Below are 12472 nucleotides of genomic sequence, written 5' to 3' on the forward strand. Positions count from 1 at the left end.
CAAAATTCTAAAATCAGGCCTTTGTAATCATTTTTTTATTCTTGAACGAGACTAATAATTACACTATTTTTGAGTATTACTCTATAAAACGATAATTATTACCCTAATTAAAAATTAAGGGCTATTCCACCGAATCCGACTATCTAAATTAATTAAAAGCGGGCAATTTTCGTCCGTTATTAATTCCCTCGACAACTATCAACTCGGAACGGGCGTGCTTTTCTTAAGGGAATTATTTATTGCCGAGGAAATCCTCCTCAGGCGCACGAAACCAAGATCTAATAATTCATTTTAATGTGTAAGCTTAATAATTTACGGCTCCTCGGCCAGCTCGGCTTTGAATTTAGAGATTTCTGGCCGGTTTTTTTAATTTAAAGTGGCCGTTGCCGGTGTGTGTGACAGAAACGTGCAGACATGTAGAACGCCGGATGTCGCCAAGTGGGCTGCTTAAATTTCACACGAAATGGGAATTTGTGTGTGTTTCATATTTAAAAACGTCTACTGGTGTTGAATTAGTAAACCGGTTGACGGGTTATGTTATGAAAATGGCGTGTTTCCGTTTTAGTGTAAAATGAACCTAAGAGCAATTTCTGAAAAAGTGTGGGTATTTCGCCATCGAAACAAAAATCTTAGATTTTCAAATAACATAGATATCTTTTCGAATGCATTGTATTTAATGTTTACCTTAATGATAGTCTACAGGGTGTCCCAGGCTGAGCGTGCATTACAAGTTTCTAGAGAACTACAATATCTAGATCGGAAATTTTTTGTGCATCATTGTTTCATAACGAGATCTATCAATTAAAAATATTTTCAATATGGCGGCACTTCCGGAAATACCGGAAGTTGGCAGCAACCCATACAGCACATCAAATCACATTTACGATGTGTTTACATTATTAGATGTAGACACAGGGTGACACAATTCCCCCGATGTAAATATGCAACGTTTACACATTGTAGTTCAACACGTATGCACAAAGGTTAAACGTCCGCCTCACAATGTAGCCACAGTATAGCATTTACGTATACACAAAGTAAGGGATACACAGTGTGCCGTAGGATACACGGTGCTTGTGTATTACGTTTAAACTCTGTTTACACATTGCAGTTGTGACTACCGCGTGTATACGTATGTATTTTGCTTCGTATATACATCTTGTGCTAGATAAAACTACTTCTTATGAACGAATTTAGAATAATACAAGTTTTGATGCCTAACTTTTCGTTCTTTTAAGAAATATTTATTCAATGATACCAATTATATCTTTTTAGAACGAAAATTAGGAATGCAAAACTTTGTATTTTCCAAAAGTATCTCGATCGTAAGTTCAAGAAAAGTAGCCTTAAAATTGTTCCATTTTTGTTTTGTATTAAATGTACCATTTTTCTTCCATAAAATGGATTAAGTGGTTAAAAAATAAAATGCTTATATTTCTTTATATCATGGAACGCAATAGCGCAAATAACACAATAATAATAATTATCTACACTGCAGAAACCAGAAGTAAGAAAACACTGCAAAAGAACAGAATTTGTATCAAAATGTATTAAAAATACAAGTACCTAGTATAACAACATACTAAAATGGTAAACACTGGTATATTGCCACGATTTGGTGGACCTCGTTTAGTCATTTTTTCTCCTCTTTTCCCTTCAAGCAGTTGGCTTATTAGCATACTCATTCATCGAGCACTCTGTTGGACTTTGTTGTATTTTTTTTCCAGATTAACAATCTCACCCTTAAATTTTATATGAAACTGATTATTGAATATTAAACATATCTGTATATCGATCCATCAATAACTTACCGAATATCAGTGTAAGAAGTTCTTTGAAGTGTTTAAATCTTTCTTTCTCTGGTCCATTTAGATTTTCATTATTTCCAAATTAAAAAAAAATATATTGCAGAGCTTACTCAGCTACTCAGCTTACTCAGCATTGGAGTCAAAATTTGGTAAATTGGTTATCGAGTAAGGGAAGAGTCGCTGCTATAATATTAATAATACTCTTAGGAAGGTGTAACAAGGTAATTAAAAACTTGTACTTATCTTAAAATCTCTTTTAAACTACACACAAACAGAACATTTATATAGAGCTTCCGAATGATAAAACAATAATGGCTGCTAACACATATCACTCCTAGAAAGGAGAAAGGAGAGGGACACATAAGATACACTTGGTCGGTGTATCTACGCTGAGGCTATCCGCGCATGCGCACACCTTCATTTCATGCTAGAATGTAGACACAACAGTACACTATTACAAAGTGTCTATATAGATATTTATATTATGTGTATACGTCATATTTTTACAAGGTGTGTACCAGAGGCAAAACTATGATACGAAGTATCACACATACATATGACTTATACGTTGTATCTCTTATATACCGACGTCAGATTTCATCATTTTAATAATTATTTGTTACATTACAAAAAACTCTTTAGAATCTTGAGTGCATACGGTATACAACTAGTAAACAATGTATCACACAATTCTATCAATATAAACCTGCGTGTATCTCATATGTATATGTTAGAACTAGATGAACACTTAGGTTCACTTTAACATATGTTGTTTCTCATGTGTCTCCCTTGTAGAAACGTAATTTCATTTGGACGTGCTATATGGGAACTTTCTTATTTTAAATGGCCCCATTTTATGAATTTTGATATTAAAAAATTTATACCTAACATTAACAGTTTTTGAGAAAAAAAATATTTAAAATTGTCAAGTGATGTAAAACAATAAATCTGGCCATGTCATATTGTGACATTTTGTTCAAAAAGCAGTAAGTTATCGATTATCACTTCCAAGCCAACTTTACGCTGTTTTTTTCGATCATACGGTATATTATTAATATCAACTATTAGATATCATACTAAAGAGCGAAAATACAAAATACGACATATATTTTTATAAATACACTTTTTAAACTCTATTAAGGCAGGCAGTATTTATAAGATAGGAAATTCAATTAATTCGTTTTCTCACAGATGGAATTAAATTGTCTCACTTAATGATGGACAAAGGAAGCTAGATAAAATCAAGAAAAATATACGTTTTCAAACTAAATCTTAAATATCTAAAAAACAATTTATTTTAGGTATTGGGACATATATACTCAAAAAGTAACGAATTGGAAAACCTTTTCACTAGTGAAATAAAAAACCGGGTTTCCATTTGAAAAAAATTAATTATGATAATTTTTTAATCGCTCAATTTCATGACATTTGAACAATTTAATTTTTGAAATAGATAGCCCTATGGATTCTATTTATGTCACAGTGGCTGTGGTAATCACTAAATTTGACTTTAAGGCTATACAATTTTTTTTGAAATTTGAGGTACCTAGCTTTTTTGGTCCAATAATCTAAATTTTTTTTTCTCAAGAACGGTTAATGTTAGGTATAGAATAGAGTGTTTAACATCAATTTTCATAGAATTTTACAGAGAATTAAATATGTAATAAAAAATGGGGGCGCCTATTTAAAATAAGAAAGTTGCTGTCAACTTCCGGTATTTCCGGAAGAGCCGCCCTATTGAAAATATTTTTAATTGATAGATCTCGTTGTAAAACAATGATGTACAAAAAATCTCCGATCTAGATATTGTGGTTCTCTAGTAACTTTTAATACACGTTCAGCCTGGGACACCCTGTATATCTAAGGGAAAGTAGCCTAAATCGTACCGCTCTGCACAAATCTTAAAAAAAATACCAACATTTTCAGACTGGTCAGTTGTTATTATGAATTTACTATGAATTGAGCAACCATAGAGAGCTACGATTTAGGCAACTTCATTAAAAATAACCAATGACTAAAGAATACAAGGACCAATAACACCCCAGACCCAAATTGTTACCATACCTCCAAACAGTGCCATTTATATTTTTCATAAATGTTTTGACTACGCCTGCGGGGTATGCGGCTTATTTAGATTATCATACATACTAATTAATTACAAAAAAAGTATTAAAATGTTAACAAAACGTACAAAACTAGTATCGACGTATAGCACATCAAATTGAATAAAGAAACGCTAAAAAAGTGGAGCAGACTGTTTATTTACCTATAAAACCTAACTCCTGGCTTTTCTTATTTCTTATCGTTGCGGCCTTTACACTTAAAAGCTGAACAAATCACCATTGTAATAAAGTATATACAAAGTTCACTACACACATGTGGGCGTTACGTATCACTGTATTCTTTAGTGATAGTTCCACCCAGTAAAGGGCTTAAACAATTTTGTACTACACTACATCGGTCTTAAATACCTGAACGACTATAATAAAAAATATAAACAAAGCACAATAAGCCTTGAAACCTGCAGCACTAAACGAAACAATAGTCAGATGGATCGGCCAATGTTTGAAAATATAATCTGAACTCCTATTCTTGAAATAAGACAAAGAAAAGGTTGTACTGATAAAATCTAAATGGCCATCATTCTACGAAAAAAGCAGCTTTTGTTCTTCTATATATTGTATATCATGATTATCTTATATTATTATTACTCTATATCAATAAATCTGCACTGATAAAGTTATTTCCTTAAGTTCCTTGCTTTTTTTCTATATGTTTTTTCTCAGTTTCTATCGTTATTTATATTTCTGCCATTTATACTTTCTAAAGAAATTAACAATGCCTATCGACCAAAAAATAAGAAGTATATTGGTCTCCAGTTTTAGAATAAATATGAAAATGTACGTACTTCAGCATGATAATTTTAGGATAGGACTGTTTAAGATAGAATCGACACAGAAAATATGGTTTTGTGGTCCGTAGACCATATCATCAACTAGTAAGGTAGACAGTGGCGTCGCCAGAGGGAGGGCTGGGTGGGCCGTGACCCACCCTGGATTAGCTTGGGCCCACTAGTGGCCCACCCGCGCAATGTCCGGAAAATATACCGTCAACTTTCATCGATTTGTAATAAAATTATATAATGCAATACCTATCTACAAAAAAATATTCAAAATAAAATAGTTATTTTTTGTAAACACTTGTGCGTTAATCCCAAACGGAAACTACTTGTCAGAAGTTAGGTTTACAGATATATAAATTTGCCTAACGAACAAAAAAACGCTTAAAGTTTCGGAAAGTTTATCTCTTTCCGTCGTCGGAAGCAAAAAAATACAAAAAATAAAGAAAAAACTATTTAAGATATTTAAATTCAACTATTCGAGAACACTTTAGTTTTTTAAAACAGATACGTCTACAAAAATCGTTGACGTTCAGTTAAAATGACATTATATCAAGTTAAACTTCAAAATAAACAATTACTACCTGATAACAATTACTTAATAAGGTAAAACCAAAAAGCCCCAAACTTTCTTTTTGATTATTTTTAATTGGGCGCGTTCAGGGACGGTCAGCGGCTGAGTGGCTGAGTAAGCGATTTCCCCAAACGGTCTATTCTGACGAACAGCAACAGTCAGCCGCTGTGCAAAATTCTCAGCGGTAAATATTTAGGCTGATACAAGTCAGCCTTAATCTATTTCCTTATCTGTGGTCAACTAATGTAAAATAACTTTAATTTTCTTAGTTTATTGTTTACTTTTTATGGTTTGTTGAAGTTTGTAGTCAATCGTAGTTAATCGAATCCTTAAAAAATAGGAGATATTTGTTGTCAAAAAAGTTACAAAGCAGTAGGTTAATCTAAAAAGTTCTAAAAAGACAGTTGTAAATAGAGATCGAAAAAGTTAAAGAAATAAAAAAAATTCAACTTGATTTCCATCTCAAGTCCAATTTTCTAAATACAATGAAATTAAAAAAATACTACTCTCTGAAAAAATCTAAATCAGCATAGATAACTTTTGATTGTAATTATACCGTCTGATCGAAAAAAAATTGCGCCCAGTTGGCTTAGAAATGACCATCGATAATATTCCCGATATATGTTTACTTATAAAATAATAGCAATCTTTACCTCCACATCACCCCTGACGTCGTTTTTTTTATTGTACTGTATTTACACCTTTTTTTAGCTTTTCATAAAAACTAATCAACAACTATGATATGGTAAATTATCTGGCCGACCCGAATAAAACCTGGTCCCAGTACTGGCTCATACTGCAAGAGTACTCGATAACTTGGAGAGTCAATATCACAATTCTGGATTGGCCTGCTAATAGCCCTGATCTCAATCCTATTAAGCACTTTTGGGACCTACTAAAGAGAAGACTATATACCCAGTCATCCACAAGCACCAGATCTTCAAACTTTGGGAGAAAACCTTGGAGGGAAGTGGAACACCTTTCCTCAAGAGATTATTCGGAGCCTCATTCAGTGCGTAGAATACACAACGCGGAGGATACACACAATTATGAGAAAAAAAATATATTTTTGTTGCCAAGTAAGATAAAAATTGTTTAGCATTGTTTTCAATACATATTGTAGTCATTCATAACGTAATAAAAATACAATTTTCAGCAGTTTGACAACTTTTTTCGTTCCTATGGAATATATTGCCACGTTTATATGTTTAAATAAATATATTTTCTTTGTTTAAACGAAATTTATCAAAGTGATCCCTAATTCGTTTTGACTAGTTCATTTAGAACACGCAGACAATCCCCACACTTGCCTAGAATTTATTTTCAACAGAGTGCCTTTAGCGCTGATCTGTGAAGATAGGAAGGTTTTTGCGGCAGTTAAATATAGCAGAATTTCTTTGAATAAGAAGACTAAGGAAGGAGCACAATGCTATCCATGTATTCATGCATGGTGGGGGGAAAAAGCACCATAAAAGCACTCTAGGGTGGGGATCCTTGACAGTTCTGTTTGACGATTCATTTGACACATTTGAATTTGATTTGAAATTTTGTGGATTTGTCAGTCTTTACAGAGTTTATTTTATGTTATTTATTATTTATTCTACTACTGATAGTTGTATAAAGGTATAATCTAGATGGAAATTGTGGCAGAACTTAAATTAACAGTGACACTATCGCGATTTATCGAAAAAGACTCTAAAATAGTCGGTTGTGTAGCGTGCGGTAGATCTCGGCAAAAATTGAGTGAAATAATGGAACAACTTTTCGCTAGTAAGTGACTATATAATATACATACGTGTAGAAAACCGATCATTTATGAAATTCACTTAAATTAACTAAATTATATATTTTTCTTGCATTTTAGCTTTTATTTATTACTTGTCAAAGATTAGATGTCAAAGAATTTAGATACGTTAATTTGACTTACCTGCTTCAGTAGCGTATCGGATGTTTGTGTTAATAAATACTTATTATAACTTATCTATTTTTATTAGAATTATATATTTTTATAACAATTTTAATAACTACCAACATTGGCTCTGGTGCACAATAGGTCCCCACGCATTTAACACTTTTTGGAATTTTTTTGCAAGATTATCTTAAACTGAATATTTTTAAGCATAAAAATTGTTGGATGAATGTGTTTTATCTTTAAAAAGCGGCAAAAAAACGTATTTTAGGTACAGGCGACGGACAGTAAATATGTTAAATTTTCTACACGGATTCAGTAAAAACATCACATATTAGTACTTTATTACCTTATATAGACGTGGAATGATCTAATTTAAGCACAAAAATGTAACGAATCTTCTTTGTAAGCATAAAAATTAAGAAAATATATTTATTTACATCAGCTCAAGCTAGCAATTTTATGACTTTTTCGATTGACAGTTAATCGATCATCGGTATGTCATCTATGGCCTTCGCATAGAATTTGCGACGTTGTCAATAAAATTACTTTATATGATTTTCTTCTGAAATAAAGTTGTTGTGGAGGGACTTAAAACGGTAAGTTATCACTTTAGTGCAACAAAAATTGAACTGTCTAGTAGCTTATTCGTTAGTGTGGATTATTTTAAAGCAATTTCTGAAATAAAATTTGCGGATTTTTCAGGTTCTACGAAAATATAAGTTTTTTTAATATATACTGTTTTTCGACGCGTAATCAATGAAGTTTTGTCATTAGGCTCAATTAGGTTAGCCTGGTTATTTGGAAGGTGGTAATGCATTGGTTAGCCTGGTTATTTGGAGGGTGTTAATGCAATGGTTAGCCTGGTTATTTGGAGGGTGGTAATGCATTGGTTAGCCTGGTTATTTGGAGGGTGTTAATGCATTGGTTAGCCTGGTTATTTGGGGGTGTTAATGCATTGGTTAGCCTGGTTATTTGGAGGGTGGTAATGCATTGGTTAGCATGGTTATTTGGAGGGTGTTAATGCATTGGTTAGCCTGGTTATTTGGGGGTGTTAATGCATTGGTTAGGTTAGGTTAGATAGGCTGGTTATTTGGAGGGTGGTAATGCATTGGTTAGCCTGATTATTTGGAGGGTGTTAATGCATTGGTTAGCCTGGTGATTTGGAGGGTGTTAATGCATTGGTTAGCCTGGTTATTTGGGGGTGTTAATGCATTGGTTAGGTTAGGTTAGATATTCTGGTTATTTGGAGGGTGGTAATGCATTTGGTTAGTCTGGTTATTTGAGGGTGTCAATGCATTGGTTAGCCTGGTTATTTGGGGTGTTAATGCATTGGTTAGGTTAGGTTGGTGGGGAGTGTTTGGAAGTACGCAGATCACATCGATTTCGGAATCTTACTGAACAAATCCGGGAAAAATATATTTTTAAACAATTGTGCTAAATACTGTGTAATGATTTTATTGTCAATTTATTTTTATAGTGTTTTTGTTTTGCCTCGTTTATTATATTTTTAATTTTTCGTGTTCTTAAAGTGCGTACTAAATGTAAAAAAAATGAATATAAAGTAGAACGTTTTCGTCGATTTTACACAGGGTGAGTATGGCAACACTGTGCATAACCTTGTATTTTACTGTCTTTATGAAGGTTATAATAGGGAGTTTTCGCATTGAAATGTAGTGAAAATTTGGAATTTTCTTTTTGGAATTATTTTTTTTCGTAGAAAAAGTGGTTCATCCAACAATTTTTTTCTTTTAAACCATTCCATTAACTATGGGATCCACATTAAAAATTAAAAAAACCACGATTTCGTGGGGACCTGTTCTGCACAAGACCCACCAACATTTATTCACAACGTAAAATAAAACAACAAATTATTGAGTCTACCCCACGTCTACCCAACATCATAGTTTTACATTTTTTAAATAAAATTAGAACGACACTGATAAACCGGAATTTAAGTCGGCCATATTTGAGGCCCATCGCGGTGTACCTAAGATTTTTGATATGCTCCTTCCTTAGTCTTCTTATTCAAAGCAGAATTTAGGGCAACGTTTCAGTCAAAAGTATCACTGACAGTTGTCAAATGTGAACTAATCTAAATCCTAAAACTACTGACCTTATATATACTAGCAGAGCATTCACTCATAAAAAAGGGGTTTTGTCAAACATGAGGTTGTCCTTTTAGTTTCAGAGTCGAGGTTGTTCTTTTCTTTCAGTACTGAATTATGGTCTACCATATTCAAAGGAACAAAATATATTGTGCGCTTATTAAAATGTATATTCGTTTCAAACTACATAGAAGCAATATGTGTCCAAAATACCTACAGACTTCGTACGCTTATTATAGTATACGTGTTGTAATATTTACGTTCAGCGAAAAACATTTTCTTGTTAACATTTTTTACGACCTCGTTAATTTCAGAGCGTTTCTGGTTAAGCCGCGTTTTATTGTTAAAATTATAGCAACAATAGCCGTAAGTTTCCGTATATATTTTGTAGGCACGCCGTTGTTATATTTCTTCTCGCGCTAAAGAGAAATTATATTTTTACGATTCTTTGCCAGCCGTTGAATTTCAAAATGGAAACCACGTTCACGATGTTAAAAAGCTTTTGTAAAATTTATAAACCAACCAGTCGAGCTTTTGCATTTTCTTTTTCTTTAACGAATTAAATTTAAAACAATAATTAATAATTTACTAGAGTTAATGATGAAATATACGTCGAAAAAATATTTCAAATGGCCCTGGAAGGAGAAAGTGGAGGAATTAAGATTAACGGAGTTCCAATTAACAATATAAGATATGCAGATGATACGGCAATACTAGCACGAACTTTAGAGGATCTCCAGCAAGCCTACAATCAACACCGCATTGACCGTGGATGGAAATATTATAGAGCGAGTTCCACGATTTAAATATCTGGGTGCCATGATCAATGAACGATGGGACTGCGATGAGGAAGTTAAACTTAGAACGAACTATGCAAAGTCAACATTTTTTAAACTTAAAAACTTCCTATTAGCACGCAGTCTCCCGCTAACATCTTACTATACGGCGCAGAAACCTGGTCACTCAAGGCTAGAACCCTGAACCGCATCGAGGCTTTCGAAATGTGAACTCTCCGGAGACTCTTACGTGTGCCATGGACCGCACATGCAACCAACGAAGAAGTTTTAAGAACTGCAGGCTATGAACGAGAAATGCTTAATATAGTTAAAGAAAGGAAAGTCTCATACCTCGGCCATATTCTTAGAGGAGACAAATATTACATTCCTAAGCTGATTCTACAAGGAAAAATAGAGGGACGGCGAGGCCCAGGAAGAAAACAACATTCCTGGCTAAGAAACATACGGGATTGGTGTAACATCAGCGACGCAGCCACCATATTTCGAAGAGCCGAAAACGGCACTCTACACATTGTATGAAGAGTACAGACAATCGCCAACGTGCGGCTAAGCACAAGGCACAGGAAGAAGAAGAAATGTTGATTCTCACTATACCTTCCGTATCAGCTCCCTTCCGTTTACGTAAAATATATTATATCATGTAAATGAACAAGACAATGCACACTATCCGTTCCGTTTCCCTTCCGTTTCATATACTTTCCTTCCATACATTTTTTTGGCGGACGGACTGAAGCGTATCGGAAACAGCGTTGTCAAGTTTTTACTGTTTTGTATTATTTGTTTACTATTTGTACCAGCTCTGTTAACATTTTGTTGATATTTATTTATTCTTTCACCTCTTAATTGAATCTATTACCTTTTTCAATATATACAATTTTTTAAAATAAAACTTTCGTAATGATATAAATTGTACAGGGTGGGTCAAATTCGACGCTTTTAAATGGAAACACCCTTTTCTATAGGAGATAGACGAAAACTAATATCGGTGTCTGGAGCTCAATTTTCAACAAAAACATGATGGTGAAAACCGCACATCGATATCTGTTACCGTTTCGGAGTTACAGGGTGTTTTTCAAAAATATGCATTTTTAACAAATCGCTGTAACTTTTCTGCTATGGAAAATTTTGTATTTTTATGAAAACATTTCCAAAGCACCTTTTTACGTAGAATTTAATGGTTTAAGTATAATTTTTTAAAATTAATAATTTAAGAGTTATCAACAAAAAAATTGATTTTTTATTTGGGACACCCTCTATATTTTTAATTAACAAAAAAGAATTTAAAATTACCTTTCCAAAAATATAGCACACTTGATATTTTGTTATAATCCCCTTTGAAATACAGAATTTTTAAAAGTTCGCCACTTTTAACTAGTAGGCTTTGGACCCCTTATTGATGATATGCCCTTAATGGAACTCGAAAACATATTTTTCCAGCAAGACGACGCACCGCCTCTGAACGCTGAAGTTATCAGCAAATTTTTGCAGCCAATTTCAAGAATAATTGAATAGCTAACCAAGATCCCAACCGTTGGCCGTCGAGGTCGCCCGACTTAGTGCCCGTGGATCTAATCATATTGATATATTTGCAGAAGAATAAATGTTCCTTATTTTTCGGTATAATTTAGACAAGAATTAGAAATACTTAGCAGTTATGAGAGGGTATCTTTCACCCCCACTGAGTTAATAAATTCCGCGAGAAATGTTCAAAAACTGCCCCGTCTGTCCATAACAGAAGACGGTTGATATGTCGAACACCTGTAGCAAAATCTCATGTCTTAATTTGCTATTTATTTTTATTGTTATTAGATATAGTTTAAATGTGTTGATGTTGGTTATATTTTAAATTGTTATAAAATTCTGTATCTCTCATTGCAAATATTATTTTCGTTTTAATTGATGCTCACAGCTAGAATGTTTTTGTATTACAGCCGGTGCCGTTCAAAGCCTACTTATTTAAAGCGGGCGAATTTTTATATACTCTATATCTCGAAGAGGAATCGAGCAAAATATTAAGTGTGTTATATTTTTGGAAAGGCAATTTTAAATTATTTTCAATAAATTAAAAATATACAGGGTGTCCCATATAAAAAATCAAATTTTCTGGTGATAATTCTTAAATTATTAATTTTTAAAAAAATATACTTAAACCATTAAATTCTAAGTAAAAAGGTGCTTTGGAAATGTTTTCATAAAAATACAAAATTTTTCATAGCAAAAAGTTACAGAGATTTGTTAAAAATGCATATTTTTGAAAAACACTCCGTAACTCCGAAACGGTAACAAAATGTTTTTGACAAAAATCGAGCTCCAGACACCGATATTAGTTTTTGTCTCCTATAGAAAAGGGTGTTTCCATTTAAAAGCGTCGAATTTG

This window comes from Sitophilus oryzae, unplaced genomic scaffold (assembly GCF_002938485.1).
Source record: "Sitophilus oryzae breed Bouriz unplaced genomic scaffold, Soryzae_2.0 scaffold_1976_pilon_pilon, whole genome shotgun sequence".
In the NCBI taxonomy this organism is placed as follows: domain Eukaryota; kingdom Metazoa; phylum Arthropoda; class Insecta; order Coleoptera; family Curculionidae; genus Sitophilus; species Sitophilus oryzae.